Source organism: Cloeon dipterum, chromosome 3 (assembly GCF_949628265.1).
Source record: "Cloeon dipterum chromosome 3, ieCloDipt1.1, whole genome shotgun sequence".
Classification (NCBI taxonomy): Eukaryota; Metazoa; Arthropoda; class Insecta; order Ephemeroptera; family Baetidae; genus Cloeon; species Cloeon dipterum.
Window position 1 is genome coordinate 36675955 of NC_088788.1, and position 16739 is coordinate 36692693.

The 16739-nt window shown below is 44.6% G+C and overlaps 1 protein-coding gene across 6 annotated transcripts in view; it reads left to right on the forward strand.

The window, feature by feature from the left end:
* Nucleotides 1-16739, forward strand: part of LOC135941461 (uncharacterized) — a 155009-nt gene that overhangs the window by 102972 nt on the left and 35298 nt on the right. For 4 of the 6 annotated variants that reach the window (XM_065487013.1, XM_065487018.1, XM_065487015.1 and 1 more), the window contains 2 exons: nt 3630-3790; nt 14999-15031. The exons of 1 other annotated variant lie outside the window; for it this stretch is intronic. The gene's annotated coding sequence lies outside the window, so the exon portion shown is untranslated. The remainder of the gene's footprint in view (nt 1-3629; nt 3791-14998; nt 15032-16739) is intronic. One more of the 6 variants, XM_065487016.1, reaches the window with a different exon arrangement.

A 16739-nucleotide genomic window follows, 5' to 3' on the forward strand; every position in this document is an offset into this window, starting at 1 on the left:
CTCCGAGACTGCTGTTCATTACGCTAGCAGATGCGCTGGCTTGTAGCGATAATTTCGAGATGTGTCGGGTTGCTTGCCACTTATTAAATACACGCAGTGTTTTTGCCTCGCGCTTGAAGGCGGAATGAAGTGTTTGTTGATGCAACTTTGAAACTATTTGTCAGTGTCTGCCACTTGTTTTGATTCGCGAGTGATAAATGAGACTCCGCAGAGCAGTTGCCATTGTCCGCGTAGCTCGTCGGAATAAGAGCTAAGTTTCAAGAGATTGAGCTTTTTGCTGTGGAGAGAGCGAGCGAGGCTTGTGCCAGAAACACGAGTCTTTGGTAATTGCAGCTGGAAAATTGCGCAAAGGCTCCTCTTGCAGTCAACTTTTCTATGTAGAGCGACGACTTGCAGCAAATCACGGAACTTGAAGCGAAGAAGTCAAGCGTACACATCAAATCCCGACTTATGAACGCTATAATGGTTTAATTCAACATTTTTCTTTACTCAAATCACAGCAGAATGGGACAAATCGTGTGAAATGGATATTGAGATTAAGCTGGTGCTCTCGCGTTACACGTTGCAGTCGAGAAATCTGTGAAAAGTGGATCAGACGGAAGCTCACCCCTTTGAAACGGAGTGTCAGCCGCTTCGTATTTCCTCTTAACGCTATATCCATTTCTCGGCAGCATCGCAAGAAGCCACTCTACTTTTACAGCGCAAAATGGCAAAATCACGGATTTGTGCTGCGAGCGAGGAAGCGTTTTGCAGGAGGAAAGGAAGACTTTTGATACCCGGCAGGCAGGCCCCTCGGATTCCTGCGCCTTTGCGTGCGTGTCGCGGAAGTGCGCGCACACAGAGCAGCATTGAAGGGCGTCTTCTCCTTGTTGTTCACCATCTCTATCGGTGCAGATTTGAAGACTTAAAGGGGCAAACATTAAGGGAGATTATTACGATCCGTAGGGCGGAACGTGATACCCTTCTTCTTCTTCTACTTCTGCTCTCCCGCCGCGAAGCCGCCGCCGAATTCGTCTCGTGAGTGCATTGTCAGTCTCTCTCTCTCTCTCTCTCTCTCTCTCTCTCTCTCTCTCTCTGACTCACTCTTATGTGCGTTTATTTGGGCAGCGGCAAAGCTCTTGTGTTTGAGTTTTGGCTGCCGCAGCAATTGAATGTGAAATGATGAAAGAAAGAGCTCTGAATCGCGCCACCGCCACAGCGCACTTTGGAGGACCTAATAATCTTCTTAAAAGTTGTGTGCCTTCCTTTGCGAGTAAGTGCGCTTTGTGCATGATGCATGAAAAGAAATTTTCTCAGGTTTAAAACATTCCGTGGGAATTAAACGGGTGGAAATAAAAAAAATTCTTGACGAGCTTTTTAAACGTAAATTGCAACCAGAGGCGCACGCATTTGTATGCAATTCATGAAGCAACTGAATTTTCAAAACGCAATCTCGTTCTAAAGAAGGGGACTTAGTTTAGTGCCGGAACAAATTAAAACGCTGACTGTACATTCTCGCACCGCGTGTTAATCTCGGTGTATTTCCGTAATAATGCGTCTTTCCCCACTTCTGATGATAAATACCATCACGCTGTTTATGAAAGCAGTGCAGCAACCCCGTTTTTTTCTAATTATGCTCGTCGGGTGCAAAAAATCTAATTAAAAACGCTCGCAATAAATTGCAGGCTGGCTCGGAAAGGGGTGCATAGAGGTACTCTCCCCCTGCCCCTGCACTATTATCAGAGATTTGAATAAAACGCCACTTGCAATAAATGGGGTGAGCATGAAGTCATCCCGCGCGTGCTGCGGAGACGTACACGCGCGCCCGTTCGTGCAGAATATTGCTTGGCCGTCCCCTAGGTGCTACTTTTGGCACTTGCACCGCGCAAATTGCACGCGTTAATGCTCTCACCCCCGGAATTATCGCACACAACACTCCAAACTGATTTCAAATGCGCTGCACGAAGCGGTCGTAAAACTTAATTCGCGTGCATCTGACGCGTAAAACATCACGCGCTCATGAAACACCAAATACCGAATTTTATGAAGGATAGACAGCTTGCCAAACACCAAATAACAGCTCAATTTCTCAAACTTGACATCCAATTTTATTGATATTAAATTACGAGGAAAAAATATTTAAATCGTCTTCTTCGGTTGCCTATGGAATCTAGATTAATGTTAATTTATTGCGAGAGTAAATATAATTAAAAGACACTAAATAAAAAGCAAATCTGTAACTGTTTATGTATATTTAAATATTTTGCACAGTTTCGATTGGCCGTCTAGTTTGGCACGAATCGGGAGGCACTCGCAATTAGTCGCAGTGGGCCTGCGGTCAGTAACAAAGCCGAGTGGATTGAGTGGGTGCTGACAGTTGTGCTCTTATTAATGCATGGCGTGGTGCTGCATCAAAGCGGTGGCCCGACTGCAACAGGATGCACGAATGCGGGCCACGCAGCCGCAAATGCGCCCGTTCGGCGACGTTCTGGCTCTCTGTGTCCGGAGCGCTCCTGCATTATGCATGGGTGTCAATGCGGAGACCGCCACCGCCGCCCCCGAGGAATTAATCGCGCGGATGACTCGCAGATATTGCAGCCACGCGGGCTGCGGAATGTATCTCGACGGCACTGGCCCTATTACTTAATCTCGCTGCCTTTCAATTTTTCCCACACACATGCATTCGCTAAATTGCTAAATTCTTAATGCACTCTGCGCTCAGGGAGAAAAGGCAATGTGTATTTATTTCCCTGGGTATGCTCACAATAGGAAATGGGAGTGGGAAAGTTTTAGTTTTTATTTCGAACGCTATAGAGTAAAAATGAAATGAATTTAAATTAAAAATCCGAAAATATTCGGATTGGATAGAAGCAAAAAATTGATAAAATCAATAATTTCCTTTTTATGTGGCCAGCTTAAACTGCTTGTAACTATTTTAATTTAAATTTAAAATGCTCTTAGAAATTATATAAGTCTGCTTTTCCATAATATCTTATTTTCCCATTTGTCAAAATAATGAAAAAAATGAAATTTCCTCAAAACAATTAATCATTTTCCAACATTTTTCCAATTTTTTTCTGCCTGATTTCCCGTAATTTTATAAATGGTTTGAAGGAGAAGCTGTTTCGGCGCTGCATTGGCCAGAGACTTTTTCGCCTGGTTGGCCGAGAGCCCTTAAAAGTATTATTCAATCCGTTTGAGCGCGTCGACGCCGCGGCTAAACTATAAACTTCCGAGTGAGCTGCCAATTACAGACGGCAATTAAAATCCAAACTTAGTTGGCCGGAAAGCCGTTGCCAGCTCGCGTTTCGTATATACACATAGTTTTTATTCGAGAGCGAAAAAGAAAAGTGCCAGCAGACACTCGGCGAGAGCTCTTCGCCGCTTTTACAATTTAAATTGCAGCCGAAAGCGCCCAGGGATAGTCTGGCAATTGTATAATGGCAATTCAACTAGCACCAGGGCGCGCGCACTCGCACACTACATTATTCTGTCAAAAAAGCGAAACAATAAATTCAGCCCGGCTGGTCTGTTTATATTAAATTCCTGCTGCTCTCGCGGCCATATTGCCCGCCGAGAGCAGGCGAGATGGTTTCTTGTTACACCAGACGTATCAAATAAAAAGTTTGTTTCCGTTTTTTGTCTCGCAGGGCGCGCGTCCAGTTGGTATAGCAGCTCCACCCTGCCGTCCGCTGCGATATTGCACGAGAAGTCGGCGGGCGCTAACTGCCTCACCACAAACTTGGACCGCCGGCCGGCCAGCCGGCCGACTTTGGAGCGCGCGCGAGAGCATTTTGGCCGCAGCCTCTGGGTGAGTGTGTATGTGCACTTTAGGGACTCTTCCTCGCCAATCGATACACATAGAGAGAGTGTGTGTGTTTGTCGATGGAAAATATACGTATAACATCTTGTGTGTGTGTGCACTTGACTGGCAGACTTACGGTCCCCGCTGGAACACACACGCTCGGCTGGCGGGTCTTAATTATCGCGCGTCGAGCCGGCAAAAGCGCTCGCTTCCTAGAAGGGCTTCGATTAATTTGATGACAAACTGATCCTCAGCAAACTTTGATGTAGGTTAATGTCTATTTTTGGACATTGAAGTTCCAAACTATTAAAATGAGCAGATAAATCGAAGGAAACTAAAAGAAGTGGAAAACTGCCGGCCTTAATTGCGCTGGCTGCCACTGTGTCGTGTGTCGCTGCTATCTCAGTCTTACACCAGCTGATTGGTCGCCGGCGCTCTTTGATAGGTTTAACCAAAAACCGCCAAAGGTTTTACGTTTCCGCCGATTTTCGAATTGTTGACCGAATGATTTAGCTGCATATCCTAATTAAACACCGTCAAAAATGGAATTCCATTGCCAAATTCATGGTGCCAAGATTATATCCCAAAATACAAAGACGTTTACTTACAGTATAATTGCGTATTTCTTTCCCCCAGTTTTCGAACTAGGCAAATTGACAGCTCCCCAAGCAGTGATAAACTTTAGAAAAATTCATTCTTTTCGCAATGTAAGGTAGATTATTCCTCTGGTGGCCAAGTTTCCAGCAGAAAATTCATCTAATAAATGCACCGAGTTCTGCGGAGCGAACTTTCATCGCGGATAAAAAATGAACCCTTCTCGCGAAAAAATGAATAATTTATTTCCAAATTCATCCTTCTTATTCTTTTCCACGATTCGCCGGCGCGGTCTTGCGTGCACGCCGCACGAAATACATGGTCGGCTGAGCATTTCCGCCGCTTGAATGGATGGATGGATGCTTATGTTCTAGGCTTGTGCTGAATCGCGGAAAAAATCAGCAAGCTCGACTCGAGTTAATACGATTATAGATTAAGCAGAAATTTGCCAAAACGGCGACCGAGCACGCAAACTGTTTTGCTTTTATTTCTTCCGGGCCAATAGCTGAGCTGCTCTTCTCCTCAGCTCATGAAATTTATGAGCCTGCAAATATCACATGATTGATTTCCTCTTTATGTATCCTCTCCTAGTTGATTTGGCATTGTCTGTATTAATAATTCAAGGAAATCCGAGAAGTTTGATCATGCAATAAGTTTGATGGTAATGAAGGGTCGTAAACTTGGCGCAGCACAAATAGAGAAAGGAAATCTCGTCCCTAGTTACTGCCGACTCGGTCAATATGCCGGCGGAATAAAAGACGTTACGCGCGCAACTTGTTCCTCTTGTTCGCCATGGCAACAATTGCGTTCAATCCTCGGCTTTATCTCGCCGACAAAATCCAGTGTTGGCCTATTAGGCGCTAGGCGGCCATATTTTGAGCCAGTGCGGTGCCGCTACATAAAGCAGCACGGCAGTTTCTGGCTTTCAGTTCAGTCGACTCTCGCGTTTCTATGACACAGCAGCAGCGATACTCGGCGCGCACTTTAGATTTATGCCCTTCTCTTATGCTGGGTGGCACGGTCATTTTTCCTTGCTTGCCGCCGCGCTTTTTTCAAAGGAATTGCCAAACAAAGGCGCGCGTTGGCCGGGAATGAAAAGTTGCGAGTAAACAGATATAAATGGCTGCCGACGCCGCAGATAAATCTCCATCGCGCGCCACCCGCGCAAATAATCGTATAATTTATCGCCATCATTGACGCAGGCATCTTTTGTTTTTTGTTAATTAGCTTTCAGGACACTTTCGCCCGCTCTATTCGCAGCTAGATCCGCTTATCTCGACGCCTGCCACGACGTGGATGAATGTGTGCAACCGCAACAAGGCTCTATCCGGCCAGGCTATCGTTTATGAGAAATAGGCCAGTCCAGTTTGCTCGAAAAAGCAAACAGCAAGGGTAAACTTGTTGGAAAGCATAGCATTTTAGGGATTTTGTATGATTGACCTTCTAAAAACAAATTCGAGAATCTCGTTCCTATATATGAGATGTTTTATTTTGTGGCAACAGTTTTTTTTAACATAAATAAATATAATCTCTAAATCTAATTAAAACTAGTCAAAAATTAAAATTGTTCAAGCGATAACGACTGTATCGATTAAATCAACGACAAAATATCGAACGATTTTATCGTTTCAATGATTATCTGTTTAAAGACAGTCTTTGACGAAGTTTCTGAGCCCACCAATCGATTCTTGAGGGTCGAATTAGGTAAAGTGGATATTTTTCCGACAGAAAAGTCTAGCGCGACATGTGAACGTTTTTTCCGCCAAAACAATATGAATGGGAGAAGTGCGCATGCGTCAGAACCGGTTTGAGCACTTGCAGAGAGACCGCCTGTAGGAATGACTTCTTTGTCACATCCAGCCAGCTCTGCCGGATACGCACTTCTCGCATAAACGTTCGTATTGTTTTGGCGGGAAAAAGAGTTTGCACGTCACGCTGGACTTTTTGAAATATCCACTTTACCTAATTCGGCCCTCAAGAACCAATTGGTGTGCCAGATGCTTCGTCAAAGACGGTTTTTAGCACGGGAAATTAAAATTAATCGAATATAAATCACCAAAAATATCGTTTTAAAAAGCGATTTATCTTTTTTTATTTGGAAACGAGTTTTCTACTCCTCTGATGGTGAAAGGGGACGCAGTTTTTTGTAATTTGATCCTTTAAGTTGCAAATTAGATTAAACTTCATAACCACCGCCATTCTAGATCCACTAGGGAACACGAAGAGTTGGTAGAGAGAGTTTTGCGCCAACAAACTACATAACGATCTCTCCACAGGAAGATTATCTAATCATAAACAGCGGCAAGTTCTCGGAACAATTAAAATAGCTGGGGCCTAAAAACGACGAACCAATATGCCTGAAATTTGATAAAGGCGCGCGGAAGCAGCAGCTATAAATGCGGTGGTGGCGGGGCCAAGTTGCTAACTAACTGCATTATCTGGACCGCAGCGGAGTTGTTGTTGTTGTAGCCGAGCGAACGAGTTCCGTGTTTTTCTTTGCAGCCGGGGCGCGCGATGCCGGCTGGCTGGCCGGGCGGGGTGCACGTTTTCATTCTGTTATGGCTGAACTAACTCTAATAAAAGCTCATGAAGGCGCCAGGCGTGTGTGTGTCTATGTGTTTTCAGCTCGCTGCCTCCTATTACACAAAAGAGTTATTAAAATAATACAACTTTTATCGTCCTGGGCATGTGTGTACTGTTTTATTTTCTGCTGCTGCCACTGCTACACTCGGTGACAAAATTTAGAACGGCAGTAACTCGTGGCTGCTGGACGCTCTTACGTGCATTTAATCATTTAAAAATGCCGGCAGAATTAAATGGCCTTTTTGCTTTTACTGCTCCCGGGTTTTATCTTCGCGAGACGTACACCCTGGCACTTTTACAACTCGCTATTTACAATCGCCTATAAAGTACGTGCCTGCATTTATCAGCTTTTGGCATAAATTTGCGGTACAAGTCAAATCGAGTCGGCTCTGCGGTCCTTGCTGTGCGGCAAATTGACGAGAAAATAATACGAAGCAGGATCTTTACGGCCCCCTGCGTCGAGTCGCAGGCATGCAGAGAGAAAATTGAATTTTCATGTGTTGTGATGTATTCCCTCGAGATTAATCCGGAATGCATTGTGCGCCCGCCGAACAAAGCAAACAGCGAGAGTGCTCTTTGATCAGAGAGGAGAAAATCGTTCAACTGGATGGAGCATAAAAATGCATCCGCATCGATGTAATCGCTCATTCATCTGTCAGAATGAAATCGTTATTTTGCTATTCGACAGAAAAGAAGACTAATGGCTCATCGGGACTCGCGTATGCAGCCCGCGCCGCACGGATAACAGACTCGTTGCCTAACTCGTTTTCGGAGCATTCCTCGACGGCGAGCGGGAGACATGCACGCACACGCCACGTGCGGCTATCTCTCGCTGGAAATATGGGGAGCTTCGAGATTTTCCTCTTCTCTCTTATTTTCCGAGGACGGAAGGAAAGCAAAACGTCCGGGCACACCCTGTTTTGTAACTAAATAAAGAGAGAGAGAGAGAGAATGGGGGCACTGCCAGAGGCGCCTTTTGTTCCCGTCGTGAGCCCTTCATATCGGCGGGACTTCTTTCTTCTTATCTGATGCAAGGCCCCAGAGTGTGTCGACTGCTATGCACGTAGCACCACGCCGAAAATATTGCGTGAAATTGGTTTGGCTGGGGGAAAATGGGGCCACAAATCAGGCTGCTGCGAGATGGAAGGAAAGTGGCTCGATCCAGCAAGCAGATGGACTGACTGAGCGAGTAACTGATTTACGATTGATTTCTCGGTCGGGTTCGCTTGGCCTGAGAAAATTATGTCTCATGAATCAATATTCGAGTCGAACAGCCTCGCTGATGGCGCAATTCGTGGCGAAAATAATCTCGATTCGGTGAGAGGAAAGACGAATGAAGGTCCTGATAGTTCACTGCCGATTAAGCCTTGCCAATGGAGCAGTCTTTGATCACTTGACGAGGCCAAAATAAATTCCAAAAGCTCGATAAATCTTTCATGGCGAAAATAGCTGGATTCGAATATTTTATATTTAGCACGAGCAGTTTAGAAATTATTCAAATAATCTAAATTCCTCTACAGACTGAGACGTACAAAGTCGCTATGAATTTTTAATAAAGCAAGCGGACTTTTTGCCGCGTGCGACGGATTCCAGTCGCGCAGCAGGCGCTCTCGCCGAGATAGAAAAGGCGGCGTTTCTTCTAGGAGAGTCGGGTGCTGCATTATGAATGCTAATGCGCTCTTTAATTGTCTCACTTATCTGACAGGCTAATTTATAACGCATTTACATAGACACACACATACCTTGCGAGCGAGCGAGCGAGCGAGAAGAATGAGCAGCCCCACGGTGCTGGAAATTTATTTTTATTGCCAGCAGTGTGATGCCTCAGCGCCGTGCATTTTAAATATATTATGCATTATATGAGCTGCTCGGAGGAGCACATTTCGCTCGAACCGTGCGCGCTGCATACAAAAATTGAGGCGTGTGATTACGGGGCTGCTCGGGGCACGGAAGTTGAACAAATGTTGAAATATGGGAGGAAATGAGAGAGAAAAGGAGCACAGTTAGCATAAATTTCGCCTTCTCTGTTAGCAGATAATACATTCACATTTTTATGCATGCACACAGCGCGCGTGGCGTGCCACCTGACTCTCTCTCTCTCTGTTTGAGTTCGCCACCGTGCGCGCCTTCGTTCCCCCTTCATTTCTCGCGCGCTCTTCTTTGCTCCTCTCCACGTTTGATGACGGCTTTGATATGCATCTTCCTTTCCTCCTTTCCTCTCCGCTGATACTATGCCGCGACGAGCTGCACCAGGTATGCTGAAAGAGCCAGATTTATGCCGGGTGAATCGTGAAAAATGGGTCGCCAACCATCAGCCCCAGCCAGCTTCACAATTCTATCCTAATTTCCGCTACTCTCCCTCATGAAAATTTATCCTTTCATTCATTTGAATAATATGTTTCAAATTCTGCTTGAACTGACTTATGAACTAATAAGTTGTTAAATTTTGAAAAAATAACCTTGTTTTTGTATTTCATCACAATCTTGTGTTTTTAAAGCTAAGTGTCCGATCAAATGGACACTAAATTTTAGGTCATCGGTCAAGGTCAAAGGTCACTAGGAACAATTTTTTGAAATTTCCAGGCGTTTTTTAGATTTTGAAAACCAGCGATATACTTTAAAAATCCGAAACGCACTTCAAAATTGGTCTCAATATACGTGTGAATTTGTGGGAATATTTCAAGGAGGTTTCCGGCTTCATGATCGAGAAATTAAATTTTTAATATCGAAAAAACCGGAATTTTCAATTTTTGCAAATATTGTGAACGCCAAATATCGGGTTCTAAGGGTCGGAAATGCAAAAACTGCAAACCGTTCGACTTGGCTTGACTTCCCTGAGTAGCTGAATTGTTTTTGGGGTTCTCACTTCTCACCCCTCAACCGCTATTGGCCTCAATTTCTTTCCCGAAGTCAAAAAGTGAATGTTTTAAACCGTCTCGAAGTTTTGTTCATTTATAGCTGGAATTTGACAGTTTGACATTCCTGTTTTGAAGATGATTTAAATCATTCTTGAATGGGCAAAACGCTCTTGAATTAAATATGCTCTGTAGCTGTGTATATAATTATTGATTTATCTTTCTAAAGGTGTCTTCTACACCTCTCTTCTCAGAATACGTTGAAATTATTGGCACTCTCGGCTCGGCGTTCACCGTGAGTTCAATTTCATTTGTGCATTCTGTTACATTTGGCGTCGTTTCCAACTTTGACGAGCGCGCAAGAATACATTTCTCTGCAGGCACGGGTCTCTCTCTCTCTCTCTCTCTCTCTCTCTCTCTCTCTCTCTCTCTCTCTCTCTCTCTCTCTCGCAATCAGCCAATCGCGCACGCTTCTTTGAAAGGTAAATACACATGCAATCGCACACATCACAAGAGCAGAGAGGAAGAGCAAAGAGCTTGCACATCAGGGAATGCGTCTTCAAAGGTCGGCGGGTCTCTCGTCGCTCGCTTGTGAAACGGAAGACCTAACAATAGCACTCGGCCTCATTTTACTCTGGAAATCTATTTATCGGAGCAGCAGCAGGCAGGCAGGGCAAAAAAGCTGCGAGTGCGACGGAAAATTATTCAGCAAAGTGTCGTCTTGGAATGCGGAGGCTCGGAATTGCCTCCATTAGCGCGAGTGCTGCGCTGTGCGCGCTTTGTGTGCCGCGCACCGCTGCCTTTGTTTCTTTTTCGCCCAGGCGGGCAGGCAAAGTGTGCGGACGGACCACTTGCCCGGCAAATGATCCGTGAACGGCATTCATGATCTGTAACAATGGTCGGTGCGGATTCCAAACTTATGCCCCTGCCTGGCTGGCGCGGAAAAGCAAACTTCTTTTTGATGATGAATGCGCTGCCGGCGTCGTTTCAAATGTTTGACTTGGAGATTAGGTCAACCTCGCCGCTCGCTCGCTCGCTTTTTACGACCGTTTTTCGCCCCGTTTCGGTTTATGACTGTGCGAGTGTGCTTTTCATTATTGCTTTATGTGCCGTCTCATCATTGCCTCATTGCTTTCTCGTGCCCCCGATTCAAATTGCAAAACTCATCGTGGTATCGATTGGCTGCCGAGGGGCTCGAACTGCCGCGCGACGAGCCACTTTGATTGAAGGGTCGTATTACAGTAAACAAGCTTGTAATTTGCATGTGCTTAGGCCGTTCCTATCAACAAGGGAGAGCAGCGCGCCGCGGTCTTTATGCTAAAGCTACTCCACCAGCCTCTCCGAAATACCGATTCGCCACGATTTTGACTCTCATTGCCGGAAATGTCGCGTTTAATGGCTCTATTTCGTATCAATGCGAGTTTCCACAGCCCTTGGGGGAGCGAATTCTATTAGTTTATCTGCATCGTTTCAACCAAAATATCATTTTTCCGATAGCTCCAAAGAATTCAGTATTTTTTCTTGGGTCTAATTTGCGTTTTAAAAGGCTAACATTTTGTTTAGTTACAACAAGATCATAAAATTTTCTTCCCTCGAAGGCGAATTCCCCGTTATAAGTGGTCAGCGAGTCGAAAGGCGATTTTTTTTCGCGCGGCGGAGGACCGCTGAACTTCTAATTGGCCAGCGGTGGTATACGTCATTTTTGTGGCCAATCAGGACGTTTGAGATCCTCCACCGCGAAAAATAGATCGGAGGAATTCATCTTTTATAGGGAAGGAAACTTACGTTTTTAAACTGGGACTGAACACATCCCCAGAATCAATCGAACAGCTCGTTAAAAATTGAAGGGAGCACATTGGTGCGGCGCCATTTATGTATGAGTGGCCGCTGTGCAGCATTAGCGAGCATCACAAGCCACATAATGTGCAGCCAAGCAAGACCAACGAGCGGAGTTACAATTATTCGAAATGGTGTAATTGCTCTGCAGAGCTGTAATTGGTATGTGTGTGCGGCAGCAGTGCGTCTCTGGCCAAAAACTGCACCACTGCCGCTGCCGTTTATATACATATGTATGAAGGGAACGCGTGTTTACATGCACGGCACAGAACGGGCGCTGCGTGCAGGGCATAACAGCGCCGCAAAAAGCCTTGCCGAAATAAAGACACTGCTCTGCCGGCGATTCGTGACGGCAAAGTCTCTAAATTGGCCAGAAAATGCCGGTTTAATGTTGAAATATCTACAACGACAACGATGGAATTTTGATCTAAATAACATTTTGAGATTTGTGTACAGAAATCTAGGTCAGGATTTACTTTTATAATTCCCAAAGTTTGTAAACCTCTACTTTTTCTTTGGTGTAATTCAATTTATTGGTTTATTATTACGAAAACAACAGCAAGATCACTAGAGAATGATGGTTTACAGTGTGTCAAAGTTTGCGTGATTTAAGGCTAGGTTCGCCAGCAGATTGTCATTAGGCAAGTTTCTTTTCGGAGTCGTCGCCCGCCCCGTCGTGTTTATATATATATATATATATATATATATATATATATATATATATATATATATATATATATATATATATATATATATATATTTCGAGAGGTGAACGAACAAACAAGCGCGTGTGTCTCGGCTGCATGCAACGCGACGCGCATATAAAGGTCTGCGAGAGCTGTCAGAGGGCAATATTTACTAATTTAATTCAGCCACTCTGCGGCCCAAATTGTGAATGGTGGGCAAACTTTTTGCTGCTGCTCCTAATGTACGGCTGTTGTTTCCAAAGTTCACAATCCCATTAGCGCTATTATATTGTTGGTGTTTGCTCTTGCCCTGTCTCTTTTTTACGCGCAACAATTCATTATTTTGGGCGCTGCCAAACAATGTGATTAAACGAGCGGTGCGACAAATTGCGCAGAAGCGCGTGCGACGCCGGCGGTGGGTAGCTAAACGTTTTTAAACGGATCTGCGTGTCACCGAGGTTTGTTTTAACTCGACTTGGCGTGGATTTCGTTTCACCACACCCACGCTATTGTGCAATTCGCAGAATTAGTACTTTGGCTGACGTGTTGGCCTCAAATTTGTAATTTAATTCTTTTTACTGTCGAAATTGAACGAATTTATACAGCTCTTAGTAAACACGCGATGTACATTCAGAATTTGTACCTTTCCTATGCCGATAGAATTTTCTAAAAATATAAATGCGTAGTAGCAATATATCATTGGAGAGGATTACACGAGAGTATGAGTTGCATAAGCGGTCACTTTTGCCATGCACAAAGAGGGCTTTGAATGAAGCCTGTAGACATCTTTTGTCCCGCGAGCCTGGATATAATCCGAGCTTCAACGATCAGCATTATTTCTATTCCTGGCTTCTCCCATCGGGAACTGAGCTTACTGACGTGGGTCAATTCATATAATTTAAATTTTAGTTGAATTGTTTTTGCTATCCCGCAAGGGAATTTACCGCAATCGAGTTCAGTATAAAACTTTGAGGACGCCCAGAAGCAATTCGTAACGAAAGGATGACCGAAAAAATCGAGAGGAGTGTTTAGCTATCTAATTAAATTCTTATTTTACCACCCAGGGGATTTTGTGTTAATTCAATCTTTTTTAGCCGCAGAGCAACTTTAAACTTTCTGCGAAAGTTACGATTACAATTTATTCCAAAGATGTTCTTCTCGAGTAAAACCAAATATCGTTCTTTTTTATATAAAAAAAATTAACAGAGGTCTGCGGCTGAAAGGTCTATTACAAAGTTTGTCCTGGGAGCGAAAGAACTCGTTTTTCTCCCTATCTCGACACATAATTGTTTTCTGTTATTATTTTCGTGTAGACAAGGCAAAAAAAGCTTTTACACGTGTGCTCCGCGAAAGCGATCCCTTTCTTTCTCTTCCCTGTTTTTGTTTCGTGCGTCTGTCCGGGGTACTCGCACTTTTTTATATCCGACACGTAAGAGAAAAGTTAATAACGTTAGCTTGAAAATTCAAGCGCACGTCAACACTTAAAAAGCTTTCCCGACTCAAACGTCAATCAGCGTTACACTCTCGCGCAGACACTTTTTACGCGTTTCTCGGGGAAAAAATCCGTGCCTGCTGCCGGCGAACACGACGACGCGCGGGTACTACAAGCTAAGACAGTTGACTGTCTGATGAGATCCGATAGGAAAATAATTTGAAAAGAAATTAAATGAAAGCTGGGTAGATAGAAAAAGCCTTTTTATTCTTTTCTCCGAGGCCAGCTGCACTATGGAGAACCAACTTGATAAAAATGAATAATGCAACAACTTAAATTAGCTTTTTTCATGCAAACTTTGTGGCAGCGCGGCCGTCGCCTCTTATATTAGCAATTAGTCCCAGCGGAGAGGAAAAAAACACACACAAAGCAATTTACATGCATATATACGGCACCAAATTAATTCTGAAGTGTGTGTATCTTTTTTAAGATGAACTGCCGCCTCATAGTTTCACTTTTGCGCGCGCGAGACTCACAATTTGAAATTCATATCGGCACGAGAAGGAACGAGCCGTAAAAATACACGCGAATTTGCATTTTGACTGACGTCTTCAGATGTGAAAATTCGTATCTCGCCGCGCTGACGTGCGAGTTGCCAGCTCTCGTGCATACAATTTTCGCGCACTCGAATTTCATCTGGAACAGGAAATCCTCGCTGCTTTAATCTAATACGCCGCACGTCGCAGGTGGGAAAACGCACTATACGCTTTTTTGAATTAACAAGTGGAAACGTTCCGCGCTTCTGACGCCGGAGCGGTTGATTTGAAACGGAAATACGGAATAATTGTGTGTCAAGAGAGCTGAGCTCTACACTCTGAAGGAAAAGATACTTTTTACGCATGCATATTTACCTGAAATGTAAATAAGTGAGGCGTGGAAATTAAATTTTCGTCCTTCCAGACCTTCAAAGGCAACTAAACCACACAGCCTTAACGCTTAATTGCACTTGCTGTCACTGCGGCGCTGCCGTCTCGATCTTATGCCAAAGAGCTGATCCGAGAACAGCTCTCCATTCTTTGATTGCTAGGTTTAGATCGAGGTATTCGGCCACCTAACCTAATTCAAGCCACAGGAATCGATTTGCAGTGCCAGAAATGAGATCCCCGTTCCATTTAAATTAAAAATCTACGACATTCTTTCGAAATTAACAAGTTAATTACTGTTGCAGATCTGACTGTTCTTGAATCGTCACAAGTGCAAGGTAAGGATGACTCAATTTGAATTCCAATCGTCACTAGATTACGCGAGAAAATTGCTAATTAAGGCAGGCCTGGTCGGGATTCGCCTCTTCAGCGAATTCTCCGGCTCGATCGGCGCGGCCGGCAAATGAAATCTTGCGTTCGTGCGAAAAGCCTCCCGCTGCGAATAAGACTCACTCTCTCACGATCGTTTTGTGCAGTCAGTCTGCGTGCCCGAGCTTTTCCCTCTCTTTATTGGTCTTCGGGGACGTCCGGTGCGTATCGCAGCGGCAACTTGCGAGTGAGTGTGTTTGTGTGACGAAATTCCTCTCGGCAAGAAATTGGACGGCTAATTGCCTTCGTAGAAACTTTGAGCGCTTAAACTCAATAATAAGTTGCAGGTCGATAGACGCCGCAGGGCCTCGTCTCCAATAATAAATAATAGCGCCGTCGTCGACATCGATATGTGACGACACTGCTTTTAATTGTATTCGTGTCCTATCTGGGTTAACGACGCCCCTGTGTGACGGAATGCCGCCCTCGCGCAGGGGCGCTCACTGAAATTATTCGGATTGAATCGGAGAGGTGGCGAAATTCGATCTTGCTGCTATTTGTGTGCCTTCCACCAGACGTGGGGATGAACTAATTAAAAGATCAGAAGACGATACTTGTATTTTGTCTTTTCCAAGTATAGGAGATATCCAATACCTGAAAACGTCAAAGAGAAGATTGCAAAGTTATTATCTCTGCGAAAAGCGATAAGCGTCTTTACCTGGGCTGAAACTAAATTTTAAAGCTTTGCAAAGTTCGCACAGGCTAATTTTACGAGGCCATAAATGTGCAAATTCGGTAAATCTCATTTGCCAGCAGGATCCGCCACTGCCGAATTTGCATTTCGCTCACTCACTCACTCACTCCTCCAGAGCCCCGCGAGTCATTTCATTATTGGCGTGTCTGTTAGGCGTACGACGTGATGTATTATTAAATATTATATGTGAGCAGAGCGCGGAGCATTCCGGCGGCGAGAAGGCGACACCGACGACTTGCATGCATGCACTGCTCGCTGTTTATCGCTTTTTAATTCTATTTGCATCTCATTATCGGCTCAAATGAACTAGATGCAAATTCGCCAGATGACGCGGCAACGGCATCGGCATCGGCGGTCTCTGCTATGCACACACACGCTCTGGAGCGCGCGCGCAATTTGCTTACATGCGCCCCATTATACTGCGGGACTTAATCAGACCAGTAACTCTGCCGCCGACTGAATAATGTGCCTGCCACACGTCGAAATTGCTTTTAATGCCTCTGAGCCGCATTATGCAGCGCCGCTAAACACCGCCAATTCTGCGCTTGACTTGGGGGTTAACTGCCGGCCACTGAAAATTCAAATTGAAACCGCATCACGATGATTGAGACTTAAAACCACTGTCACCGCAAAATAAAATAAGAGAACTTCTAAAAGATGAAAAGGTTAGCCAGCCGGATCACGTGATAAATATTGGTGGAAACTTCAGAGGTTTTCGGTCCAAACTTACCGAAAAGTGTCTCAAGAAGAAGAAGGTAGAGTGGTTCTCTGATTGGTCGTAAGATCAAGACAATAGCTCCACAGGGAGAGCCAACGTAATTAAGCAACAAGGATAACTGCTGCCGGTGTTTTTCGAGGCATAAATGTTTCTAGGTTCAGACCAAAAATCATCGAACCTCCTTGGATTATGTAAAAGGGTCTTT